This window comes from Protopterus annectens, chromosome 13.part0 (assembly GCF_019279795.1).
Source record: "Protopterus annectens isolate FY-2018-M chromosome 13.part0, PAN1.0, whole genome shotgun sequence".
Taxonomy (NCBI): domain Eukaryota; kingdom Metazoa; phylum Chordata; order Ceratodontiformes; family Protopteridae; genus Protopterus; species Protopterus annectens.
Genome location: NC_056747.1, coordinates 25960828 through 25987479, shown reverse-complemented (window position 1 = coordinate 25987479; position 26652 = coordinate 25960828).

Sequence of the window (26652 nt, the reverse complement as noted above, 5' to 3'; positions counted from 1 at the left end):
CGTTGATGTTCTTCTAAAAATGTATGAAGATGGTTGAAGTGCAGAGTAACTCTACATAGCTCCCTCTGTACTTATGTGGTCTAGACAGCACAGTATCAACAGCCACCCCCCCTAGCTAACTCATACAACCACTTTGATGTGGTTAGTTTTTGATAGGATGATATATGCATTGTGTTTCAGTTTCTTATCTGAAGGTAATACAAACATATAGGGTAATCCTCTGACAGTGAAAAGACATCTCCTAAGTGGAAGTTTACATAAGAATTGTTGTTCCGGACACAACTTTACATAACAATTTTCACATTCACAATAGTTACCCAATTTTGGATTCAAACCACCTGCATATATATTTACACAATTTATACAACACAGAATTAGCCAAAGTGCCACAAGAGAAATATGAGATATAAGGGCACAGGGTGCACTTTTGGCATGCTGAACTTATCAGTGTGATGCAGAGACGATGTTTGTGGTAAAAGTGGGATAAAGAGATGGGGGCATCTTCTCCCATTTTAAAATCTTCTCTGACTGGAAGTTGATACAGCACACCCATTCAGGAAGATCTATATACCTGACACTGAAGCCACACATACACACACATATGCTCCCCAGTATGAGATTTGAACCTCCTATCTATCTACCTTTTATACAATCTAGAAAAACACAGTATTAGTCACAACCTCCACAGGACAAGTATGCCTCTTTAGTGTAAAGAGTGCACTTTTGACAGGATGACCTCATCAGTGTGTTCCAGAGAAGTTTGTGTTAAAACTGGGAGGGAGCTGTGTCGAATCTCAGCAACTTTAACCCTACAATTTTCTCAAACACCTTCAAACTAATCAACTGGCAAACCCTTAATACTCTCCCCTTAGACAATGCTGTAGAACATTTCAACTCTATTTTCCTAGACACCCTAAATTGCTTAGCCCCTCTAAGAAACAAACGAATCAAAACTAACACTGCTCCTTGGCTGACAAAAGAGACTAAACAAATCATGCATCACAGAGACAAAGCCTGGAAGCATTATCAAAAAACCAAACTGCCTTCTTCCTTCCTCCAATACACCCAACTTCGCAACCAAGTAAAAAAACTAATCACTTTAGACAAAAAAAATTACTATAGTAAACTGCAGTCTAACAAACTAAGAACCCAAAACAATTTTGGAAATCAGTTAACTCCCTTCTACACCCAGGGTCCAAAAATAATCCCTGCCCAGACCCAAGTTTAACTGACAAGGAATTGAGTTCTCACTTCAACACCTTCTTCAGAGAATCCCTAGCTAATCTAACCAAAACATTCCCAAACAATAATCCACCTAACATCCTCTCCTCAACACCCAATAACCTTAATAAATGTCTCTTGAATTTCCAGTTCAAACCAGTTTCAACCAGCTTCATAAAAAGGCTCTTATCTAATCTTAAACCATGCTCAAATTCCCCTGACAACATACCCTCCTCCTTCCTCAAATGCGCAGCTGAAGGTATTGCTCTCCCTATTAGTATCCTGATAAACAGATCCTTAAATGAGTCATACGTACCCAAACTCTGGCGTTCAGCCTACATCCTACCTCTCCACAAAGGAGGCAAAAACACCACTATCTCTAATTTCCGCCCCATAGCCCTACTCTCTCCAATATCTAAAGTTCTAGAAAAATGTGTCCACCACCAGCTTTTACCTTTCCTAACACAGAATCACATACTTACTTCCACCCAACACGGCTTCCGCCCTGGCCACAGCACCATTACTGCCTTACTATCCTTCCTTGAAACAGTCAACCGAGCCCGAGACTCTGGACTCCTTGTATCCACAGTACTACTAGATCTATCCAAAGCCTTTGACACCATCTCCCATACACACCTACTCTTTCATCTCGCCAACCTTAATCTCTCCCCAAATACTCTTTCCTGGTTCTCCAGCTACCTATCTGAAAGATCTCAAGCTGTCAGATGGATGAACTCTACCTCTTCCTTCTTGCCCACACCAACTGGTGTTCCCCAGGTGTCCATCCTCGGACCCATGCTCTTCAACATCTTTATAAATAATCTACACTCTGTCATACCTGACACCACAGTCATCCAATATGCTGACGACTCCACCTTAGTTTGTGCTGCCTCTAACTTTTCTGAACTCCAGACTAAAACACAAATAGCCTTTTCCACCACAGAGAACTGGATGCACCAAAACCACCTCTCCCTCAACTCTAATAAATCCAAAATTCATATTTTTACCCCTTCCAGACATTCCTCATCCTTTGACAAAGATTCCTTCAAAGTCCTCAGCCAAACCAACACTGCTATAGAAGTAGTGCCTTCCGCTAAACTACTCGGCATTACCATAGATGAACACCTAAAATTCGATCTCCACATTCAACAAAACATAAAGAAAACCCACCAAAAGTTAGGTATGCTCTACAGAAACAACCAATTTCTTTCCAACTCCACTAGGCACACCCTGGCAATCACATATCTTCTACCCTCTCTTCTTTATGGAGCCCCTCTTTTAACCAATCTGTCTATTTCCAACATCTCAAAACTTGAAACTTGCTATAATAAGATCTCTAAATTCGCAACCAAATCCAAAACCTCAACTCACCACTGCCTTACCCTTAGATCTCTAAATTGGCTTGAACTTCCCAACCACCTGGACTACCTTCAACTAACCACTGCTCACAAACTAATATTTTACCCAGACTCATGCCCTGCCTTAATAAACATCCTTCCACCATACACTCCAAACAGATCTCTGAGATCTGAACACCAAAATCTTATCTCCATCCACAAACCTAAACGTCCTGCTGGCCAACTTCTACTCTCCTTCTCTCTAGGTAAAAAATGGAACTCTCTCCCTCCTTCTCTTAGGACTATACCTAACTCCGAATCCTTCAAGACCCTACTTCTCAAATACCTGTCATCCAAATGGAAATGTTCCTGCTCTCACCAGATATAATTTCCAGGGATCTCTTTCCCTGAACTCTGCACTTCCTGGCCCTTTCTTATCTCCATGATTTTCCTGACATTTCTAACTTTCTCCTCACTCCAACTTTTTTTTTTCAGTCTGAAAAAAAAAAAAAAAAAAAAAAAAAGTTTTTAGGCACATCTATGTATTTTTGTTATTTTACTCTGCACTGTATTGCTTCATTATGTTTGCTCTTCTTGCACATTTTATGTAAATGTATTTCTTGACTGCTTGAATCTTACTCTTGTATTATACCATTAACTTTATGTAACCATGTTTCATTGTATTGCTTGTGGAGCTTTTCTCCCCGGGCCTTCACTGAAAATGGGCACTTCTTGGCCCAGTGGACTTCCCCGGTAATCAAACTGAAATAAATAAATAAATAAATAAATAAATGTTAAAGTTTTCTCCTGAGTGGAAGTGGACACAGCACATCTAATGTTGAAGCTTTACTTCCATGACACTAGAAACACACACACACACACACACACACACACACACACACACACACACACACACACACACAAACACACCACTGTCAAATTCAAACTACTTACACAGTTATATAACTGAGAGAACACAGTATTATTTGCGAGTGCCACAGCACTGACACTTATGGGGAGAGACAGTGCACTTTTGACATGATGACCTTATCAATGTGTTGCAGAAAAGATGTTTGTGACAAGACCAGGATGAGGTGATGGAGGAATATTCGCTCAGGTTAAATAATTCCACTGACTGGAAATTGATACAGCACATCTGTTCAGGAAGCCATATGTGCCTGATATTGTAGTCACACATACAGGTTCCCCACTATGAGATCTGGACCTCCTACCTATCTATTTACACAATCTAGAGAGCACAGCATTAGTTCAACTGCTACAGCAGAAGTCTGACTCTTATGGGGAGAAAGTGCATTTTTGACACGATGATCTCATCACTGTGGTGCGGAGAGAATATTTCTGTTAAAAGTGGGATAATGTGCAGAGGGAGTTCTGTCCAAAGTAAAATGTATTCCCCAGTGGAAGAAGACACAAAACATTTGACATTGAAGCATTATTTACCTGTCACTAGAACCCTCACCACACACACACACACACACACACACACACACACACACACACACACACACACACACACACACACACACACACAGTTCCCCATAGTAAAAAATGAATTCCCTACCTATCTAGTTATACAGTCTACAGAATAAAGTACTAGTTGCCGGCACCACAGGAGAAAATTACCTTTAATAATGTGGAAAGGCACATCTGTAATTAGAAAAACATCACTGCCTGGAATAGCTGTAGCTGTACATAGGTTCATAGTTTAGTACTAAGCCAACTGCCCTTGCGAGCCATTTTATATATATATATATATATATATATATATATATATATATATATATATATAGATATGTTCTGTCTACTCGGTTACGTGAAAGGGCACTTAAGCGAAAGTACACTTCTGTAAAGAACAGTTCAATGAAATGTTAAGGAACACAGGTACTGAAGCACACTACAGTGGGGAAAGGGAATTTACGTGTTTCCCCACTGTAGTGAAATTTCAGAGTTGGTATATTTAAGTAGGGAGGTGTGCCAATTATCTCGTGTGAGACTCAAACCCTGCACCTTGTGTTTGTAAGGCAAACACCTTAGCCATTAAGCCACCCTCCCAACCCACATCACAGGTCTGAGGACAAATGCATGTGTGTGGACAGGCCAGTGCAACAGCACTGTGCTTGTCCCACACAATGACATACTTCTCTGCTAAGATTTATACACTGTACTTCTTGTATACTTTGCTACTGTGAGGGACATATACCTCTTCCACAGTATGGGATGCCATTGACAATCACAATTGTAAACAACTGGATTATCAATCAAGCATTCCTGACAGTTCATTCTGGTATGGTTATATGGAAATAGTAAACATGTACAGTGACACTAGCACTTGTCTTGTCTCATGCTTACACAATGTGCATTGACAATGCAAACAGACACTTCCTAAATATGACACAGTTGCACGTGTAACCACTGGAGTGCAGACATACATTAAAAGACTGACTTAAATAAGTCAACATCACTCTGTGTGATGAACAACAATGTTTTTGGCACAAATATTATTTATTACAGACAATTTGTGGACGATGAATTTATTATGTAGCAAGGGTCTGTGGAAGAGCTTGATGAATTTATTATGTATTTAGAAACCACTACTGAATTTTTAAAGTTCGCAATGAAGCAATCTATAACTAATATTGATTTCCTGCATGTTCAGCTGGAGCTAGATATTGTCAGTGGGTTAAAGACTAGTGTGCATTATAAGAGCTGCAAGAGGAATAATCTGTTATCCTGTGACAGCATGCATTCATGTCATATTTATAACAACATTATCAGGGGACAGATGCTGAGAAACTCCAGGTTACATACCAGGGAGGAAAATTTTGAAAGGGCTAATGAAGCACTGGGGCAACAATTTCTTAACAGAGGCTATAACAAGAAGCATGTATACCAACATTTAAATGATGCAGAGACATTAAGGAGTACACGTGGGAGACCATTTTTTTTTATCAAAAACACAAGTTAATGCCTTAATGAATAATGATCAACATAATTCCTACAATCCATGGGCTTGATTGACTTTAACGTATTCTAGTGATACCAGTTATATTTGTGACATCATATGGAGTAATTGGAAGATTCTACTTAATGGTGACAATGTTAAGAAAATAGTTGGTAATACAACAGCTTTTTCTTTTAAAAATAACAAGAACTTAAAACCTCTGCTAAGTGGAGGATCTTTGAATCATGGTAAAGAATTATTGGATAGGATCGGGACCTATCCATGTAGGAGATGCACTATGTGCAAATATATCACCAAAAGTCAAGGCTTTGTACATCTTACAACTGCCAAGACCTACATGCCTAGATTATATGATGATTACAGGACTAGGAATATAGTGTATCTAGACTCTTGCCAACATTGTTCCAGTTTTTATGTTGGCAAAATGAACATACAGCTTTAAGAGTAGATATCCAAACATGCAAGTGACATTAAACTTTAAGATGAAAAAAATCTGTTACTAAACATATTTTATTGAATAACGGTGATATTTTTGCTTTTCTAGATCTACAAGTTGTATCAGAGAACCTGAGAGGGGTGATATTATAGCAGAAATGGAATTTGCTGAGAAGATTTAGCATGGTAATTTATGGGCAGACACACCTCCTGGACTGAATGCATGTCTTCCAATTAAGCCTGCCTTGAGAAGGCGTAGGCTCATTCATTAACTTTGATTGGCTAGAATCTGTTTTTAAACAATGCGACTGACTAGATCTGATGAAGAGTAATGGTTTTACCTGAAAGCACTTATCTGTTTGAAGTTTTAACTCCTTGGAACTTTTTATGTTTTTGTTTTATTAAAGAGTGTTCAATTCTGGTTTATGCCTGGACCTTTGGTGGTTATGGTGCTTTGTTTCTTTTATTATATATCTATATCTATCTATCTATCTATTTATATATATATATATATATATATATATATATATATATATATATATATATATATATATATATATATATATATATATATATATATATATATATATATATATATATATAGATATATATGGGTCAACTGTATATACTTGAAAACTCATTTCTTCGAATATAAACAGCAGACCCGCGGTTACATGAAAGTGCACCTCAGCGAACATCGGTTCAATGAACCAATAAAGAACACAGTAACATTGTTTTTTCAGGGGTCAAGCACCCCTGCACCCCCCATGTGGGGGCTGTGCCCCCCACACCTCCCTACTTAAATATACTAACTCCGAAATTTTCCCTACAGTGGGGAAACATGTAAATTCCCTTTCCCCACTGTAGTGTGCTACAGTACCTGTGTTCCTTAACATTTCATTGAACCGTTCTTTGCAGAAGTGTACTTTCGCTTAAGTGCCCTTTCACGTAATCGAGAATCCACTGTTCGTTTTCGAACAAGTGGATTTTCAGTCTTTTTCAGTAGACCCATATATATATATATATATATATATATATATATATATATATATATATATATATATATATATTGAAAGAAACAGAGAGATATACTGAGGATAGAAGAGGCATAGAAGGAGTGGGAGAAGGAGGGAGAATGGTGAGTAGTCCACTCAACAGTAATGATTTCCATGAGCAGTGTGTTATTCTACAACTGTTAGGCAATTGTCTTTCATTTCTTCTGTCATTTGCTTTGTGATGCTTATCACTCATGTTTCATCTCTATTTTTCATACGTAGTCATTGCACAACCACCTGCACATTGTAAACACACCTTCTGTATTATTATTACTATGGAAAAGCTATATGTATGTGTAAGCAAAAGTTATTTCATTTCATTAGCATCTTTTCATTTGTAATATACTTTTCACATACCATGGGTTTCATCATTATTTATTATATTTTTCTTTTTTTGTTGCGTACTTATCATAGATGATCCTGACAGTGACACTGTGGAAGACCTGCTGCCTGATGTCAATGAATTGGTAGCCTCTGATGATGGTGGTGGCATTGCATAGGGTTACAGAGGATCAGTCTGACATTGAGCTTGTGCATCCAACATCTTCGGCCGCCCCTATTTTGGACACAGTCAGCGTGCCTACCATACCTCTCCACCTTTTAGCACAAGAAAAATGGACAAAGGCAAAAATTGTCAGAAGACAAAGGTGCAAAGATATGGACAGATTTTAGATATTGCTCTTACAAACTTGGAAAGTTGTTAGTAAAAGAAGGTTTGCATTGGCATGCATTTTCTTAAGGATCAGAAGTCTAAAACTCAAAAGTCTATCATTATTTAGTAACTTCAATCCTCAATGATTTTCCAGAAAACTGCAAATGTTTGTGATGAACTGACCAAAAATATGTGGCAAAAATCTCGTCAGTTGAGAGGTATGATGCCTACACATACACATGAGACAGAGACTTCAGACATTGGGCAGGTTGAGGGTGACACAGTTGGTCAAGGTAGTACTCCAGTTGCAGAACTGGTTAATTGTCCCTATAGCAATCATGTGGGTAAGATGCCACACAGGTGGGTTGTTAGAGGTATTTAGAAGAGGCCTGCTGTCCACCCTACTTATGATGTCGGTGTGTCAGTAGGTGCCACACAAGGTATGTGTAAGGCTATCATGGAGACACAGGCATGTACACAAGGGCCTCAGAAGAGATAGTGTAAGTACTAAATATTGTGTATTTTGATGTATAGGACTGCCTGAACCATGTGGGTGACTCCTTGGACAGAATGAATGGCATACTGGGTAGGGCTCTATCTATAATGGAATGTCCATAAGCGGTGGGTTGGCATCCATGTGGTCGTAGAGCCACTAAATCATCTGATGTTAGCCAACATGGCAGTGCAAGATCCATCTCCCATAGTGGCACTACTTTCACAGCTTCATCAGTGATTGCGGTGTCCACACCCAGATGTGGTAGGCCACATGCTTATGGTTCTGGATGTAGTAATGATGAGAGCTTGTGAGAATCATATCAAACAACATGAAACAGACTGTAAATATTTTGGATGAAGTGGCTGGGTTGTACTGCAGGGCGCCTTCTGAGGTTCTAGATACTGGAACCTTGATTTACACGAGTCAAATACACTTTCTATGTTATTATGAGTGGGCGTCATTGTATCTTTGCTTGGTGGGTTTGTGTGAGTTTTTCATGGGTGTCATGAGCCACTGTTCTTGGCCATAAACTGCATCCCCTACTAGATGCTGCTGTGGAAAGTTATCCCTAGCAAAACTTGTGTACACCTCACAGCTGTGCCATATGTGTGAGCTGTAAAAATTGCCTAGGTTACCTGCATAGCCATTGCAGATGATCCCTTGGGCATTACAGACAAACTGACAGTTTATAAAGCAGTATCCTTTTCTGTTGATGTACCTCTTTCCCTGTTCACTGGTTGGGGCTTTTATTTCTATGTTTGTGAAATCTATGGCCCCCAAAACTTCAAGGAAGTGTGCTATTACATAAAATTCCTGCATGGTTCTTACACTCTCCTGTGGAGTGCATGGGAAACAGATATGCATTGCATTTAGAAACTGATGTAATATTCTGGAACAGGCCAATACACCCCTAATATATCCCTTTTGGTTCTCTGAAAAGTACTGGTAGCTAGTATATGTAATGCTACACATATCTTAGTTTACACTGGGGTGTGTTCTCCCTAGTTTCCCTGGGGCCTCAGGTGAGGGAGGCAGAGGTTGCATATCTCCTGTAATGTTTTCCTGTCCGCCTGGTATCAATCTACAGTTTCTGTGTCATGAAGTCCATGATAACTCAGACAGGATCTAAACACCGTTCTTCTTCTTCTTCTTCTTGGCTTAGGTCTGGCAGCAGCAGAAGCACCTTGAATTAAAGCCTGTTGCATGTACAGGTTAATGATGATAGCAGCTACTGCTAGCATGCTTTTTTTTTCTAAATTTAATGTTGGGTATAATCCAAAACCTGTTATTCTTTCAGTTTTCTAAGTTTGCAAGAGCAATGTTTAAAATTCCCTTGGATTTAAGGGAAATATTTACACTGAGTTTAGTCGATTGCTTTATATTTTTCAGAAGAGATCCACCATGTCAGATTGGTTAAATAGCATGTTGTGGTATCCTTCAAGGCCCCTGAGTCAGAGGAAACCACAACCCAAGCTGCGGAAGCCCTTACAAATGCCTTCTATGAACACCTCCAGGACTGCATGGATCAGGCAATCCCAAATAAAACCAAGACTCTTTCCACAAAGGTCAAACGTCCAGTCTGGTGGACCCCAGCCATTAACAAACTTTACAATAAGAGGAGAAAGCTATTACATGATAGAACAAAATCCATAAATGGGAAGTCACCCCTGATCATTATTAGTAAAAAAATACGAGCACTCATAAAATCAACTAAGGCCAATTTTGAGAGAAAAATTGCCATGGATTCAAAGGACAATCATAAGGCCTTTTCAGCTATGTTAGGAACCTGGGTGGAAACTCACAGATATGCTCAGAATTAGTCCAAAATGATACAAAAATCACTGAACCCACAGACATTGCCAACATACTGGCAGACAGGTTCAGTGCAAACTTCACCCGCCTCTCCCGTAAAGGAGAGATAACTATCCCAGCCGAGTGTAGCCTCCCGGACATCTCAAATGCGCAGGTGAAAGCTGCTCTCTCTAAAGCTAAAAACACAGCATCAATGGGACCGGATGGTGTCCCCGGCTGTGTGCTACACGAAGCTAAATGAGGAATTAAACCCGCACATAAGGCAGCTGTTTAATCTCAGCCTTACCACAGGATACGTGCCCAAGGAGTGGCGTCGGCAACTGTGGTCCCACTCCACAAAGGTGCGCCTCACGGACCCTGGTAATTACCGCCCCATAAGCTTAACAAGTCTAGTCTGCAAAGCTATGGAGAGGATCATAATGGAGCTCATAAACAAAGATATAGGGGACTTGCAGACATTGGACCCGACCCAGTTTGGCTTTGTCAAGGGAAGATCATGCCTTTTGAACTTGGTCGACTTCTTGAAATAGTCACCAAGGCCATTGATGAGGGAAAGGCAGTCCATACAGCCTACCTTGACCTTGCAAAGGCTTTCGACACAATACCCCACTCGGGTATTGTAGAAAAACTTACCAGCTTAAATGTAAACCCATATGTCACAAGATGGGTTGCAAACTGGCTTAAGGACAGAACCCACAGGGTTAGAGTTGCTGGCGCTGTGTCAGACTCCAAGCCGGTCACAAGTGGTGTCCCACAGGGCTCGGTCCTTGGCCCCTATTGTTTGGCATCTACTTCTCAGAAGTACAGGCCAACATGGGAGGACTTTGGCTGACAAAGTTTGCAGATGACTGCAAACTGGGCGCCATAGTGGAAAGTGCATCGGACACGGATATCCTTCAGAAGGGACTCACTGAAACAGATAGCTGGTGCCAGAGCCATGGCCTGAAGTTAAACGCCAAAAATGTATAGTCATACCCTTCGGGAAAAACAAGGTAACCCCAAGCTACCATATAGGTGGCAATCCACTAAGCACAGAAGAGGTTATCAGAGACCTGGGGACCCAGGTTGACAGTGGCCTTTCTTTTGACACTCACATTGCTAAAGTGGTTAGAAAGACCTTCTACATTGCCCACCTGATCATGAAGGGATTCACATCCAGATCTAGTGAGGTCATTGTTCCCTGTACTCTTCACTTATCAGACCAATGATCGAGTACAATGCCCCATTCGGGATGTATCTCACCCGACATCTGCAGCAATTGGAGAGACCCCAAAAGTTCCTCACCAAAAGGATAAAGGGACTCCAAAATCTGTCATATGCTGCCAGATTGAAGAAACTCCAGCTCTATTCAGTCGCATACCATCTGCTCAGAGGTGACATGTGCCTGACATACAAGGCCATGTCCAACCCGGAATTAATGGACATGCTCCACCTCAAAAATCCAAATCCACCAAAACCACTAGAGCAAGCGACTTAAACCTTAGCACGGATATAAATAGGACGTGCTGGAGGGATAGATTTATCACTCAGAGACTCCCTATGCTGTGGAATAAAATCCCGGTCCATGTGAGGCAGAGCACCTCGCTGACTCTGTTCAAGAGAAATCTAGACCTGTGGATGGGAGATCGTAGGTTTACCCCGGGAATCATCTCTGGGTCACTGCTGGACAGAGGCACAACAAACTAATGGGCACAGTATTTTTTCATATAAGGGGTGGCGTAAGCCACAATAATTTGGGCTAGGCTTATAAATGCCTTAGGGCAGATAGCCTAGTATAAACCTATGAACCTATGAACCTATGTAAATCACCTGTATATGCTGCCATTAGCATATTCTGCTGTTTACCTTTTGTTTTGCAGTTCTACACTAAGTGAAGAGCTGCTTAATGAATAACAAATAATGCACTATCATATGATCTATACTTACGCTAGTTAGTTTTAATATTGTGGAAGTGAATTGTAAAATCCGTGTTTCCCCTTGTACAGATGCCACCAATCCTTGTCCTATTTCTATTTTCCTCTCAAATGTGAAGAACAGTTTGCATGCTTTTAGTTAACTGATTTGTAGCCTTCAGAAAAAGTGCGCAGACTGCCTTTCTTCTAGCTGACTGTTCTCATTGTATTAACTGGCAGTGAATGTTGCAAATTAACAAAGAGCAAAGTTAATGCAATATGTGACACAGTTAAAACAATTAGGTGAAAGACTGTACAATGTAGCCAAGCATTTTTCAGCTGATTAATGTTAGGCTACATTTTGCTACCTTGTACCTGATTGCTTTGACTAAATCAGCTGTCAGTGTATCAGTCTTGTTCTTCATCAGCTTCTAATTTTCAAACCAATGATAAACAGCTTTAGTGTTGGTATATTATACTTTTATTTATTTATTTTATTTTACATTTGTTAACCGGGCTAGTCTGGCTGGATACATGTCCATTTTCAGCAGAGGCCCGAGGAGAAAAGCTCCACTATCAGAATAAGACAATACATTTCAAAGACTTTACTAAATAAATCATTTTTTAAAAAACAAAATGTACAGAGACAAAATACAGTTTGCCTGGACTAATTTAAGTAGGTAACAAACAGAGTTCACATTATGTGGCTGAGGAGATAAGCTCAGGCACAAAAATACAAAGTTGAGTTAAAGGATATCTGTAGTCAAGCTAAATAATTTAATCATCGGTCAGTAGGCTAGAAGACAGATTCGGTAGTTAGCAGAGGGAAAGAAACTGATGGTATCAAGTGTTAAAAGAGCAAGTTAGAAGGTATAACAGGTAGATTGGTAGTAAAGCTATAGGAAAAAGGGGAAAAAAGATAGAAATTGTGGATAGAATATGGTTTCGTTGGGTAAAAGTATTATAACATAGTTAAAGGTTATGAAAGTCAAGTTGAAAAGGAGAGTGAGGAAGCAGGATAGAGATGAAATGCTATGGTAGTAGGATAAAGATGGTCTAGGTATGGCTGGAAAGAAAATAGAGAGAGGATGGCTATACGGTGAAGTAGGCAAAAGATTGGAGAAAAGAGTGAAGGTCCAGTGAAGGGGCTGAGGATGTTAGTCTAGGTAAGAAAGGGAGTGGAAAGAATTGCAAGTAGCAGACTGGATAGAGTAATGAAGAGTACTATGCTCAGTCAGGATTGGAGCAGGGGCATAGCCAGTGAATTAGTAGGTGTTTTTTTATCTGTTTTTTGAAAAGGTGACATGAGGTTAGGGAGGTCAGTTCAATGGGAAGTTTATTCCAGTAAGAACCGATAGTGTTTGCAAATAGGGAATCACCTGATTTGTTATGAGATTTCAAAGTAGTAACTAGTAGCTTGTTGGCTGATCTGAGTGTCGTGAGATTTTTATAAGGTGTGATGAGTTTATTTAATATGGGTATATTGGAGGGGTAATGAAGAATTTTGAAAGTGATGATTAGTTGTTGTAGGAGTATAAGGTTCGGGAGTTCAAGCCAGTTGAGTTTCTTTAAGTTAAGACAGTGGTGAGTTTGGAAAGGTGAGCCAGTGGCAAATCTGGCTATACTGTGGTAGGCAGTATTCAGTTTCTGAAGATTGCCTTTAGATAAGTTGACAAAGGAGGGGGAGGCGTAAGTTAGTGTAGAGATAAGGTGAGTTTGGGCAAGGGCTACTCGGGAGGTTGTAGTGAGATAGGGCTTTAGCCTGTATAGGGCACCAATCTTTTTATTGACAGTTTTGATAGTTAAATCAATGTGACAGTCAAAATTTAGCTGGTTATCTATGGTGACGCCTAGGAGTTTAGTGCAGTTGTCAGGTTTGATGATAGTGCCATTACAGGATGTTATAGAAAAGAGATAGGGGTGGATTTAGAGGTAGGGGTAAAGAGTAGTAGTTTGGTTTTTTTGGGATTAAGGAGGAGACAGATGTGTTGAAACCAATTTTCTGCTGCAGTAAAGACTACTTGGGTAGTGGAGTGGAGTTCTGCTGGGGTAGAGGCAGAGCAGATGAGAGTGGAATCATCTGCATATTGTATACATGTGGATGTTGGTAGGAATTGGGCAAATTATTGATGAAAATGGAGAAAAGTAGGGGCCTAGGATAGATCCTTGTGGGACACCAATAGTAACAGGAGTTGAGTGGATAGATGGCTGTCCCAAAGGACAGCTTGTTTTCTATTAGTCAAATACGAGTTGAACCACTGTAATGCTTGAGAATCCAGTGATAGAGATTTTAAGGTATCGAGGAGAAGTTGATGGTTGACCATATCAAATGCTTTTGAGAGGTCCAGAAATAGTGCAGATGAGAATAGGTTTCTATTTCGATTTTTATTTATAGTGTCAGAGAAGGAGAGAAGGGCAGTAGTAGTGCTGTGGTACGGTCTAAAACCATGTTGAGAGTCTACAAGCAAGTTGTTATTTAAGAGATAGTTTAGAAGTTGATGGTGAATACAGCGTTCCATTATTTTGGATAGAGGCGATAGAAGGGCAATAGGTCTAAAATTGGATAGTTCATTAGAGTTTCCTCCTTTATGGAGTGGAATAATGTGGGAGATTTTCCAGCAGGATGGAATTTTGGATTCTGTTATGGTTCTGTTTATTAAGATGGATACTGGGTAGGCTATTTCTTTTGCAGCTAACTGAAGGTATTCAGCTGGAAGTTTGTCAGCCGAGGGGGTGCAGGGTTTTAGTTTAGAAAGTAGTTTCTGTATATAGGTTGTTGAGACGGTCTCAAGTTTTAGTGTATAGGTATTGTTGGGGATGGGGTAGTTTGGAGGGAGGGTGGAGTCATGGTGCTTGCAAGTGAGTTTACAGTTTGAGAGAAGAAATTGTTAAAGGTGTTGGCTATGATGTTAGGTTGTTTTGTGCTAAGCTAGCTGGGGTAGGTGTTTTGGTGTTGCCTGGGTGGAGTAGTTTATTAATTCCTGACCAGAATTTTTTTGGGTTTTGGTTTTGGTTTTGTTGGTATTGAAAGTTGTAGTTTTTTTTGTCTAGGATGACAAGTTTCTTTGTTTTGTTTCTTAGATGTTTGAAGGTTTGATGGTCAGTAGGGCTTTTAGTGGATCTCCATTTTGACCATGATTTATTTCTCGCTCTCATAGTTTGTTTCGTTATAACAGAGAGCCAAGGAGCTGCTTTGGATCTGATTCTGACTAACCGGGATGGGGCATGTTGGTTTAGAATTTGTAAGAAGGTATTGTTGAAATGCGTTACTGCTTCATCTATTGGGAGGTATTTTAGAGTTGACCAGTTATATTCTTTGAGTTCAGTTTGAAAGGATGTTAGATTGAATGCTGTTTTGTTGTATTTAGTTCGATAAGTAGTTTGTTTAGGAATGTTGCATTTTTGTTTGGTGATAAAGGTAAGGAGGTGGTCACTGATATTGTCAGGGAGTATTCCTGTTTTATAGGAGAGGGGATTGTTGTTGGTCAGTATCCAGTCTAGGATCGTTTGTTTGTGGGTGGATTTATGTATTCTAGTAGGGGAGTTAATGGTTTGGTGAAAGTTAAAGAGGTTAAGGTGTGTGGTGGGTTTGGGGGATATGCAGGAGCTCCAGTCGATATTAAAATCACCTAAGATTATGGTTTCCTGGGGGAAGGTGCTAGAAATCCAGCTTAGGATATTTTCCAGGGTATTGATGTTCTTGCCTGGGGGGATGTAGGAACATATTATGTTTATAGCTTTGGTTTTGTTAATTTGGAGTTTGGTGGAAAGAATTTCAGCATTTCCTGGTGTGGGGTGGAAGGAGTCAACCTGGTGTGCAACCGTACCTCTCAAATGAACAGATTTTCATAGAATATCCAATTTTTGCCTCATATTTTTGGTCTGCTTTTCATAAAATTGTGGTTTTGTGGCAAATCATTGGCAAGTCAATAAAGACTGAAGTCAGGAAATAATGACATGCATTTGAGTTTTAGACTTCATATCCTTCAGAAAAATTCATGCTAACACAAAACCTGTCATTCTTTCAATTTTATAAGTTTGCAAGAGCGGTATTTAAAAATTGTACCTATTTTGGGGCCTTTGCCCTCCCAGTATGTATGGCTTTGTCCAGATTTCTTCCTCTAAGAGGTTGAGAGGTACAGTATGTCTGCAAGTGTACTATTTTTTCTATAAGTTTTCTTCCCATCCATTCCATCAGACCATCATGTCTCTTTTAAATGGTCTAAAGCTTTTCATTTCTCCTTGCAGGAGGTCCAGTCTGCACCAGGATGTAAGTTGACTAGAAATGGTCACTTTCCAGACAGCCAAGGAGATGTGTGTGCCATTGACTGCATCTTCTGTTTGGTATGTTACTAAAGAAGGAGGGACCTTCTTCCAGTGGGCTGAGAGTTTGTTTCCCCCCTCCAGAGTAGGAGCATCTGGGTTAAAGAATGGTCATTAGATGTCCCTAGGCTAGAGAAATACCCTCCCTGTCTAATGACCGCATCATTCCAGACACAGGCTATGGTATCATTTTCTATTATCCCTAACCCTATCCTTCAGTTTCTGATGAGGACAGCTGTGCCACTGGAAGGGCTAACTATTTCTTTGGGGCTGACATCACTGTCTTGCCAGCAGTTTTGCCTGTGATGCATAACTGGTGCCAGCAGACCTTCACTTGCAGCAGTCCATAAGATCAGAAGGATAAGCTGGCACCGGCAGCCCACTCCCATACTCTTCTGCCTGACTCATCCAACCACTATTCCTACACAAGTCATCGGGGTCAGAGGGGTTATTACTTTATACCATGGAGCCAGAAATAATTGTACTAATTTTTAACTAATATAGCTGTTTCAGATTTATTCCCTAGACCTTCACTTAAATTGTATTTATTTATTTATTTTACATTTGTTTACTGGGAAAGTCCAACTGGACACAGGTCCATTTTCAGCGGAGGCTCGGGGAGAAAAGCTCCAGATAAAAATACATATGATTACATAAAAAATTCATAAAATGCATAAAGTACATAAAATAAACAAGATGAAATCAGCACAGACTTTGACGTGGATATCAAGTTATAACATAGTAAATGTCATACAATACATAGTTGTAATAAACAAAGTTTAGAACATAGTTCCATATAGTACATAGTAAAAGAGATAATCTAGATTTTTTATATAATGTTGATCATAGTAAGTAATAATATTTAAACAGGTCATCGCTTCTCACAGTAATTGGTGAGCTAGATAGCATGCTACTGTCCTATAGATGGTTTGGATGTAAGAGTAAGTCAGGAAAATATGTTAGTAAGTAAGAGGGGTGAGACAGTATAATAGCTGAGATGATGTGGCTAGTTTAGTTGTTACTAAGTAGTAAGTGTGAAGCAACATCACTGAGTACTGATGAAAATGAGTTGGAGAAGTAAGGCAGAGTTGATTAGTAAACATTACATTTAGAGGGTAAAATGTTGTCAGGGTTTCTGGTTGGTTAGATGGGTAGAACATCTGGATTGATGGATCTAAATAAGAAAGACAGAGGGATTAGTACTGAGGATAGTGAAGGAAATAGTAAGGCATATAAGGGTTAAGATGGGAACAGGTTGTTAAGTGATTGTTTATCCTGGGGAGTCACAGGAGCATAGCCAACTATTCATAAAGTGTGCCTTGCGGAGCTTTTTAAATTGTGTGGTGGAGGTATTGGAGGTCAGGTGGTTAGGTAGGGTATTTCATGCCTTTGAAATAGAGTAGATGAAGAGAGATTTTCCAGCTTGGTTATTATATTTGATTACTTCTAGGTGGTTCTGGCTACTAGATCTTAAGGTTCTTGTCATAGAATAAGGTGTAATTAGGTTCTAGAGTGCTGGGGTTTTAGCTGGGCAGTAGTATAGTTTGAGTACCAATGATAATTGGTTGAGTTTTAGTAGTCGAGGCAGCTCGAGCCAAATGGACTCTTTTCAGTTGCACCTTCCCTAAAAGCAATTTCAAATAAATAAACTGATAAAGAAATAAAAATAATAAAAATAAATAAATAATATAACCTTGGCAGTAGGATATGATGCTAAATGTCCAGGTATAATATGAGGATTGGAAAACATGATGGGTTGATTCTAGGCACCAACCTACACTGCATAATAAATTAAGATTTTTTTTTAATTGCACCTGGCAACATAGATTATGATCTGTTATCATGTTTTAATTTACTTTTATTTGTTTCTTATGAAATACTGAAACATTTTCTCCCAGAAGATCTTTCACTGTTTTTTAAAACATGTTTATTAAATTATCACTAAAGACATAGGCACACATACATTTACAGAAAAGAAAACAAACCATTTTAACATTTTTCCATTTAAATCCATTATACATCACCTATATTCTCGTTGCTACTATCATCAGTCCAATATTACAAAAAATGCTGAATTCCTGCCGTCCCTTAAACCTCACTCCTCCTCCTAGTCCTGAACATTATTATTCATGTATTGTTCTCAGTTTCTATTTACTCATATGTAATCTACTCATTCTCTTTTCAAAAGATTCATCTTCCTGTTCTTTTATCTCTTTTATAATATTCAGTACCTCAAATACAGTTGGTATAGACTTTGATTTGCCTTTTCTAGCAATTGCTTTTCAGCAGCCAACTGAATTAAACTTAATAAGGCCTTATTATGTCAAAGATCTTTCACTGTTGATTAAAATGGCACCTTTGCATGTTTCTGGCATTTTCAAGGTTTGTACTATTTCTTGCTATTTTTGTTTCTGTTTTAAGAGTAAATCCAGAACTTCAGTTGGTAAAAAATGATAAACTGTTTTTGACCACTAAATTCTGGTGGAATGGTATTCTTAAATCATTTTCAAAAAGCTCAATTATTTCCTATAAAGTCTAAATAAAGTGGGTGCTCCAAATAAGCACTGACAATTCTATAAGTAAGAGATTGTACTAAAGATTGGGCAGATACCACTCTATAACTTGGATTTTTAGGTGTCAGTTGTTGTTCTTGCTAACTAAGAGTTGGACGAGACATATTGGGTCCTACCTGACACGGCAAAATATTTGTCTTCAGATTTACTCCTAAGGGGAATAAACATTTCCTTCTGATGTGGTGATTTTAGAATGGATTATAGTAGAGACAGGATACAAGAATTATTTTAACAACAGTGTGTGCTAGTGACTTCACACCACCATTACATCTTGCAGAAAAAGGAATATATCCCTGAAGATCACCTAGTAAGGATACTAGTGGGTCAAGTGGCATTGCAGTGAATTACCTTGATCTGGCTTCAAGCCCAAAAGTCCACAAACTGAGAATGGGTAATCAGACCACATTATACCACAGAAAAGTATCCATAATGTGCAAGAATGCAAAGTGTTCTATTCTGGTAATCAGGACTGACACTTCCTGTTACTACCTGAACACACAGTATCCCACATAAAAGGAGGCAGCTATGAAAACATATCTATGACTAATATCCCCTACTCACCTGTTCCTTGATCAGAGCTCTCTGTCATCATTTCACTCTGTTTTTTTTCCAGAGTATAAATGTTATGTCTCAATTTTCTTACTGTAACTACATCTCTCACATACTGTTTGCTTATTTTAGGATTAATTGGTTGTTTCTCCAAAAGTGCATTTTTCTTCAAAGCATATGCTGTTCTTTTTAGTACCTTTCAAAAATTTCATAGTACCCCTATGCATAAGTGACAGTGAAAAGACACTAGACTACTGAGCGTTCAAAAACACATCTTATTTAACTTTCTCCCAGATGACACAAACCTTTCATGCAGTAAAGCATGGAACAGGCAGCTTAAAGTGCTGTTTCTTGAACATGTGTCTTGATAGTTAAAACGTCCATCTCTCTCTTATCTAACATAAACTGAAATTTAGCTCAGCAACACTCAAATTTATAATCTAGTATTATTATACTAGCTAGCTGTAATTCTGCATTGGTTTTGCCTGCTAGTAAGCATGAGAAGGAGGATGTATAAACTCCCATTTGCAGTTTATGTCATTTTGGGTTATTCAGGATAACACTGAGAATCATATAATCTCTCAATAAGACTACAATGACTGTCAATTTAACAATGTCATCCATAAACAACTGAAGCAGAAATCTATGCCGGTCTAGAAATACTTCAGATTGCATAGCTTACTTTATTGACTTATGTATTTGCATGTTTATAAATTAACAGGTGATAATTATAGTGATAAATCACTGATCTTTTGAGAATTTATATCATATTCAGCCTGGGAGAACTTTCTAGTTAAGTAACTTGCTCAAGAGTCACACTGTATGGAAATGGAGGCTGATGGAGTCAAACGCTAGATTACAGACAGCAGCTTATTAAAAGCTCATAGCTTTAACCTTCTCTGCTAGCAGACATACATGTAGCCTTAACTCTCTGTATTAGCCAGGCACAGCCCAGGAATCAAGAGCCAGAAGAATATGTAATAACAGCAACCAGTGATGGCCAGAACTATATGACCTGTAACATAAATTGTAATAGATACTTTGCTATCAGTGCTTAGGGATGGTAAGATATATACATCTGAGGGAAGTGTGGCCATTTTGCTGAGGACTACCTACATGTATCTCTGCATAACAGAGTGTCCTTTTCATGGAAATTTCAAGACAATTATTCTTAGCATACCCACAGCATTTTTAGTCTACAAAAGTTAAACTTGTTTCAAAACTATAGGACCATAAGTGTGCTCTTCAGAACTGTGAAAAATTAAATGTAATAGGAAGGAACTGTATACTAAATCTGAAGCTACGCTGTCATGAATAATTCCCTCTTTTCGAAGGTAATTGGTAATTTGGTTATATAAGCAGCAGTGGTGTAAGGGGTGGGTCACCCCTCAAGTTCTTCACTTTATTATTATTAGAGAAGTTGTGCTCTTAATTCTTCAGGTTTCAAGACTGGCAGTATAAAGTCTCTGATTTTGGTAGGTTACCCATAAAACATACATGTGGTTATATACTCCATTTACCCCCTCAAATCCTAATACCTTACTAGGGGACAGACTGACCAGGACAGTAGAGAACCAACACAGTAATATTAAGTTACTAATCTTGAACTACATGTTTTGCAACTAAATCCATGGTCTGTCAAAAAATATACCTCACAAACAAATAGATAATTATTCCCACAACTAAAACATCTTAGACTGAATATTAACTTCTTATTCCAGCCATATCTTTTCAGCTAGTATACTACTCAGTGTATTATGTTTACATTTCAGCATATAAGCAAATCACACTAAGGTAACCCAATGTAGAAAGACTGAACTGGGTACTTTTAAAATATATAGATACATACAAAAATAATAACAAAAAAGGATATAGTGGAGGATCCAACAATGGTATAGCATGTAATGAATGTTAAGAGGCAAGGAAAGAAGAATGACAGAGATGAGAAATGAACTTAGCATGTCTGGCAACCATTTCATTCAATGGTACTTGGGTTGCAAGACAATGATGGCTAATGAATTCAAAGCAAGTGGGACTAAAGGAAGGATCTGACTGGGTGGGTTTAAGTGGAATGCAGCATGTGGTAGGGCTGTATTATGGCAGGGTCACATTTGAGTATTATTATGATTTTACATAATATTATGTAGATAATTGGTAATACTCTTGTGAACACACTACATGTTTTCCAGCAGAACAAATGCCAGTTATTTTGAGAAAGAGAGCTAATTTCAAACATAATAGGTGGTTATAGCCACTTTATTGACAGTATGTACCTCAGATGATTGATTGTGAGCAATAAGAAATTTTGGCCAGGACAATATATTTCATTTTATTTCCCGCAAACACACAATAGCTCTGCCAGTCTAGATCAGTGACTGTTTAATGGTGGTCAAATAAAGGCAGAAGTCAGTCACATTCATCCAGAGATTGTACAAATACTCAATATCTGCAGCCACTTCATTAAATATATACATCTCAGATGTCTGATCACAATCAAATAAAAATAATACCAATGGTCACTGTAATGTATTCTGGGTTGTTTTACTTAGGCACACACTAGCCATGCCAAGTCAAGTCAAGTCAGCAACTGTTTAATTTTCATCAAAAATCCCTGGACAATTTCTTTTATTATAGACTGCCTCTATCCCCACAATTATAGACACAAATTGGAAGATGAGGCAAAAATCCAGACATTCTTTGAAAATCCATACAGTTAAGATGTATGAGTTCATGTTCAATACAACACTCTCCCTGTCAGGAAAGCCGCAATTTAATAAAAGTGTACTCTTAATGTATTATGTATTTATGAGCTAACTTGTTTGTGTTCAGTAGGAAGACTGATCATTGTTAGCCTCTTTGTGCATGCATCTCTCTCTGTCATGCACACATATACACACATACACACGCACACTCTTCTTCTACTTTCACGCACACAATTCTGCTTTCATGCATGCACTCACTTACTCCGTACTTACCTATTAACACAGGTAATTGCTGTCCCTTTCAAAGGCAACAGTGGCAAATCCATACATGAGTCCCTCTTCAGCGAGAACACACACACTGATTGTTCAGTGCAAAATAATGGCGTAAACACATTGACGCTTTTTTGCCTCAAAAACAAAACTAGAAGGGTGCTTTGGTGCATGCACACACTGACATTAGCATTACAGGTCACGGGAGCGAAAAACACAAAACAAAAAAAGTGTTTGGGGGCATGCGTATGTCGATGTTGCGGTTAGAGGTTGAGGGCCGCATGAAAGAGCTCTGAGGGCCGCAGGTTGGACACATCTAGTTTAAAGAGAAAAGGACTAAGTTTTAGGGACTTATAAACAGGAACAATGTGATAAAATCTATGCCACAAACCATCAGAATTGTTGCTTTTATGAGAGTTACAGTTTTCTGGTGTTAGGTAGGTTTTACATTTTCATCTAAATGTGGAGTAGTCTTTGAGATCTCAATAAATGGATCATACCACTCAACTTGCAGACATTGAAAATAGGAATAAAGGCCTTTGAAAAATAGGAACATCCTGCTAAAAATCTTGGCATCTAATCAGCAGAAAATTTGAATAGAAATAACCCATAACTTTTCCCACTTCCATTAGGAATGTGTGGTACTACTCAAAAACACATTTAAAAATACGTAACTCTTCCCACTTCCATTAGAAATGTGTGATAGTACTCAAAAACACACGTTTAAAAATAGAGGGTGACAAAAAATATGGAAAAAGATAAGCACATTATAAAACAGACAATGTAAGATCTGTATTACAAAATTCTACCATACAAGGTAATTTATATTTTGCTTCAGAAAAAGTGAGCTTTAAGATGTGTGTCCTCTTTCTTTAAATAATTTTATCAATAGTAGGTTGGTCTTGTAGTGTAGTTTTCAGTGTCCTAGACAGCTTCAAATACCACAAGTGATGACAGGGAATTAAGAAGAGTATGTAAAGTCGTAAATCAAGCCTGAAAATAGCGACATACCTCCAAAATAGGGACTTCCTAAATCAGGCCAGAAAACAGGAATGTTCCTCCTAAACAAGGACAGCTGAGAGGTTTGCTTTGGGTTTCCAGCTTTTTTGGGCCTAATTATGTATGTTTAGTACAATGTCATTTTGTAAGTAGTTTGATTAATGAGGGAGCATATTCAGGCTGTAAATATAGGTTATATGATCTTTCCCTTAAACAAAGTCCAACAGCGATGTACAGGAAGGTGTTTTAATTAAGCAGCTTAAACCGAAGGAAACATAGAAGAGATGTGAATTTTGATTGACTGGTAACCATTTGACTTTGCTTAGTAGTAAACAGTAGACATAGAAGCGCTGAAAGGAAGTCCACATTCTAATTGTGCTTGAAGAATTCACTTGGTGTTTCTGGCCATTGGGGTTAGTAATGGAGAGATTTTCCATATCCAGAGGTTTAAGGTTTAGGTTCTCTACTTCTTACCACCATCTCCCAGAAACTGAATGCATTCCCTTGAGCCTAATGTCTGCACATCCTGCTACTTTAATGGAAAATAAAAGACACTGAGCACGTACCTGCTGAGCTTTGTATTAGGTATAGATATATCTGTTGTATGTGGACATGTTCTGAAAGGCTCAGCGCAGAACTCTGTGACCAGCTAATATCAAATACACTTCTGTATAGCTTTTTTAGTTTTAATGGCACATTAATATAGTATTCAGATAAATTAGTTATACAATATGAGTGACTTTGTGGACAGCCCTACCTTTGTGGGTAAATCATGTCCTTTCAGGGTAAATCCAGTACCCCTATAAGATGTATTACTGAAATATGTGTCCAGTCATTCTGGTCCTAATTCTCATCAGAGTAAATAAAACAAACCTTCTGCAGGCAGACCTCTTATTTCATTACTGCTGCTTTAATCTGAAGATAAAGTACATCAGAAAAATGGTTTCTGACTTTACTCTGACTGTAAAACTTCCTCTGGGCCTAAAACTAAACCAAAGAACTGGGATAAAATAATTAGTTTCTGTAATTGTCATATACTTCTTGAATACAAAACATATTAATATAATTAAAATATATTCTCAAGTTGATTATAACCGTCTCTTGGCTGGCAATAGAAAAGGATTCCTGTGTTTTTGATTCCCTGACAGTTCTAGTAACTGAGTTCCAGACTGTCAGATAGGATTTCTTAAAAAGAATGTTGGAAAATTGTTGTTTCCAGCAGAACTTAGCAGAACTGTGAACCCGAGTGCGCAGTAACAAATACCTCATGATTAAAATTTCGTTCTTTTAATGTGACCAAAACAGAGAAACTGAATTACAAGTGTGTATATCATGTCTTGTGATAACTAAGAGAAAATGTAGCTAAGACAAGTCACTTATCTAGAGAATGCTTCTGAGAGTCTTTTGGAAGGTAACTTTTTTTGTCTAGTGGATTTAGCTGTTTAATAAATTTTAAAAATGTATATTTGATTAAGCATAGATTCTCTAAAACTTTTTTGATATATTCCAGATGCCATAAAATAAATCCTGCATAGTTTAATCTTCTCTGAGTATATTTCATTGCTAAATTGATAGTTTGCAATTTTTACATGCTGAGCATACTTCCAGTAAAAATGGAAAGTAATTTTAGAAAAGGCAGAACTGTTTTCAACGAACCATTAAAATGTGTGTATATATATATATATATATATATATATATATATATATATATATATAGTTCGTTATTTTTAGTGAAAGAAATTTGCACATGCAGCCCAGTAAAATGTACATTTCCTATGACTTACAAGTAAATATTTTCACTGCTAAACTCCTACACAAATCATTTCTGAAGTTATTTATGCAGCTCTACATTATTACTTTTCACTTTTAAAAATATTTAATGCACTGTAGTACTGCTTGAAGTGGCAAAACTTTATCATAGTTAAAAGCCGTGGTGGTGCAGCAGTAGCATTGTTGCCTCACAGCAAGAGGTTCTGCTGTTTGATTCTCGGCTGGAGTGTCTTCTGTGTGGAGTCTGCATGTCCTCCCGCGGTTGAGTGGTGATCGAAAGACATGCGTAGAATGGGTGTTCCTTCATTGAAGGTTGGGCTTTGAGCTGGCACCTCAGCACCTGTAAAAAATCTACTGCCAATCATTAGCGGACTGGAGTTCCACTGTGGTGACCTCTAATCGGGAAAAGCCAAAACAACTCAGCCAATTTTTATGCTTCTACAGCACATTTTTTCAATGTAAGAAATATCTCCAAGTATGGAGTAAAGCATTTAAAGAGATTGGGAGGTTTATTATGCATTTCCATTTCTATAGTATGTGTCTTGCTGATACTAAAATTACTCACATTTGGATTCATAGATATTTTCACTCCCAAATATGTCTCTTTTGTTGCAAACCAAAAAAAGCTTTAATAACTAGTAATACATGAACAAGGTTGCAAAATCTCACATGTAATATAAAGATTTAGATAGGACTGCCACAGGCTTGATTCAAGAACTGGATCCTTTGCTACACAGTATGAGACATGCTGTTTTAATGAGTATAATCTCAGTGTGTAGTTCAGGATTACAGCATACATAGACATGGCATAAACAGTGGCAGATAGACAGAGACTCCTGTGCAGCACTGCAGGGCACAAGCACTGTTGGCTTTGCAACATGTAGGAGTATAACACAGTAAGTGTTGAGAAAGTATAACCAAAGGTAACTCGGCACACACCTCTCACAAGTAAATAACACAATGGGCATCCATGCACTGTGATGTAGTGTTATGGGAAATAGGTCACAATCCACTTGTGGGCATAGCAGGGGTGATGTCTGCCATAGTGGCGATGGAATCCACTTGTGGATTCTTAATCTTTAATGAAGTTACACACAACTGCACAAATAACCAAAAGACAAGGAGTAGCATTGTCTTGACACTTGTACCAGTACAGTACAACACACTGGTACAGTACATGTGTACTAGTCCATGAGGCAGTGCACCATACTCAGTAGCAGCCCATGTATCCACAAGTTGTGGTCAACTAGTGCACAATATCAGCACTGTTGATCATGTGAGGTCCCTGCCTGTGGCAAAGCTGATCATTCAATGCACAGTGTACAGTACAGCAGAACACCCTGTAGGTCATGCAGGATGCCACTGTACCATATGGGGAGGGTGCACACCTTAACTAATATTTTAGATGATATGTTATAATTCATGAAGTTCACTGAAAGTAATGACTTCATTTCACATGCATGCAGGGTCTCTGAGAGAACACATTTGGCTCTACTATGGATTGCCAAATGGCAAAACAACAAACATCAGAAACATCAGAGTATAATGCCTCAAACACAGAAGGGTAAAAAAAGGTGTCCTCA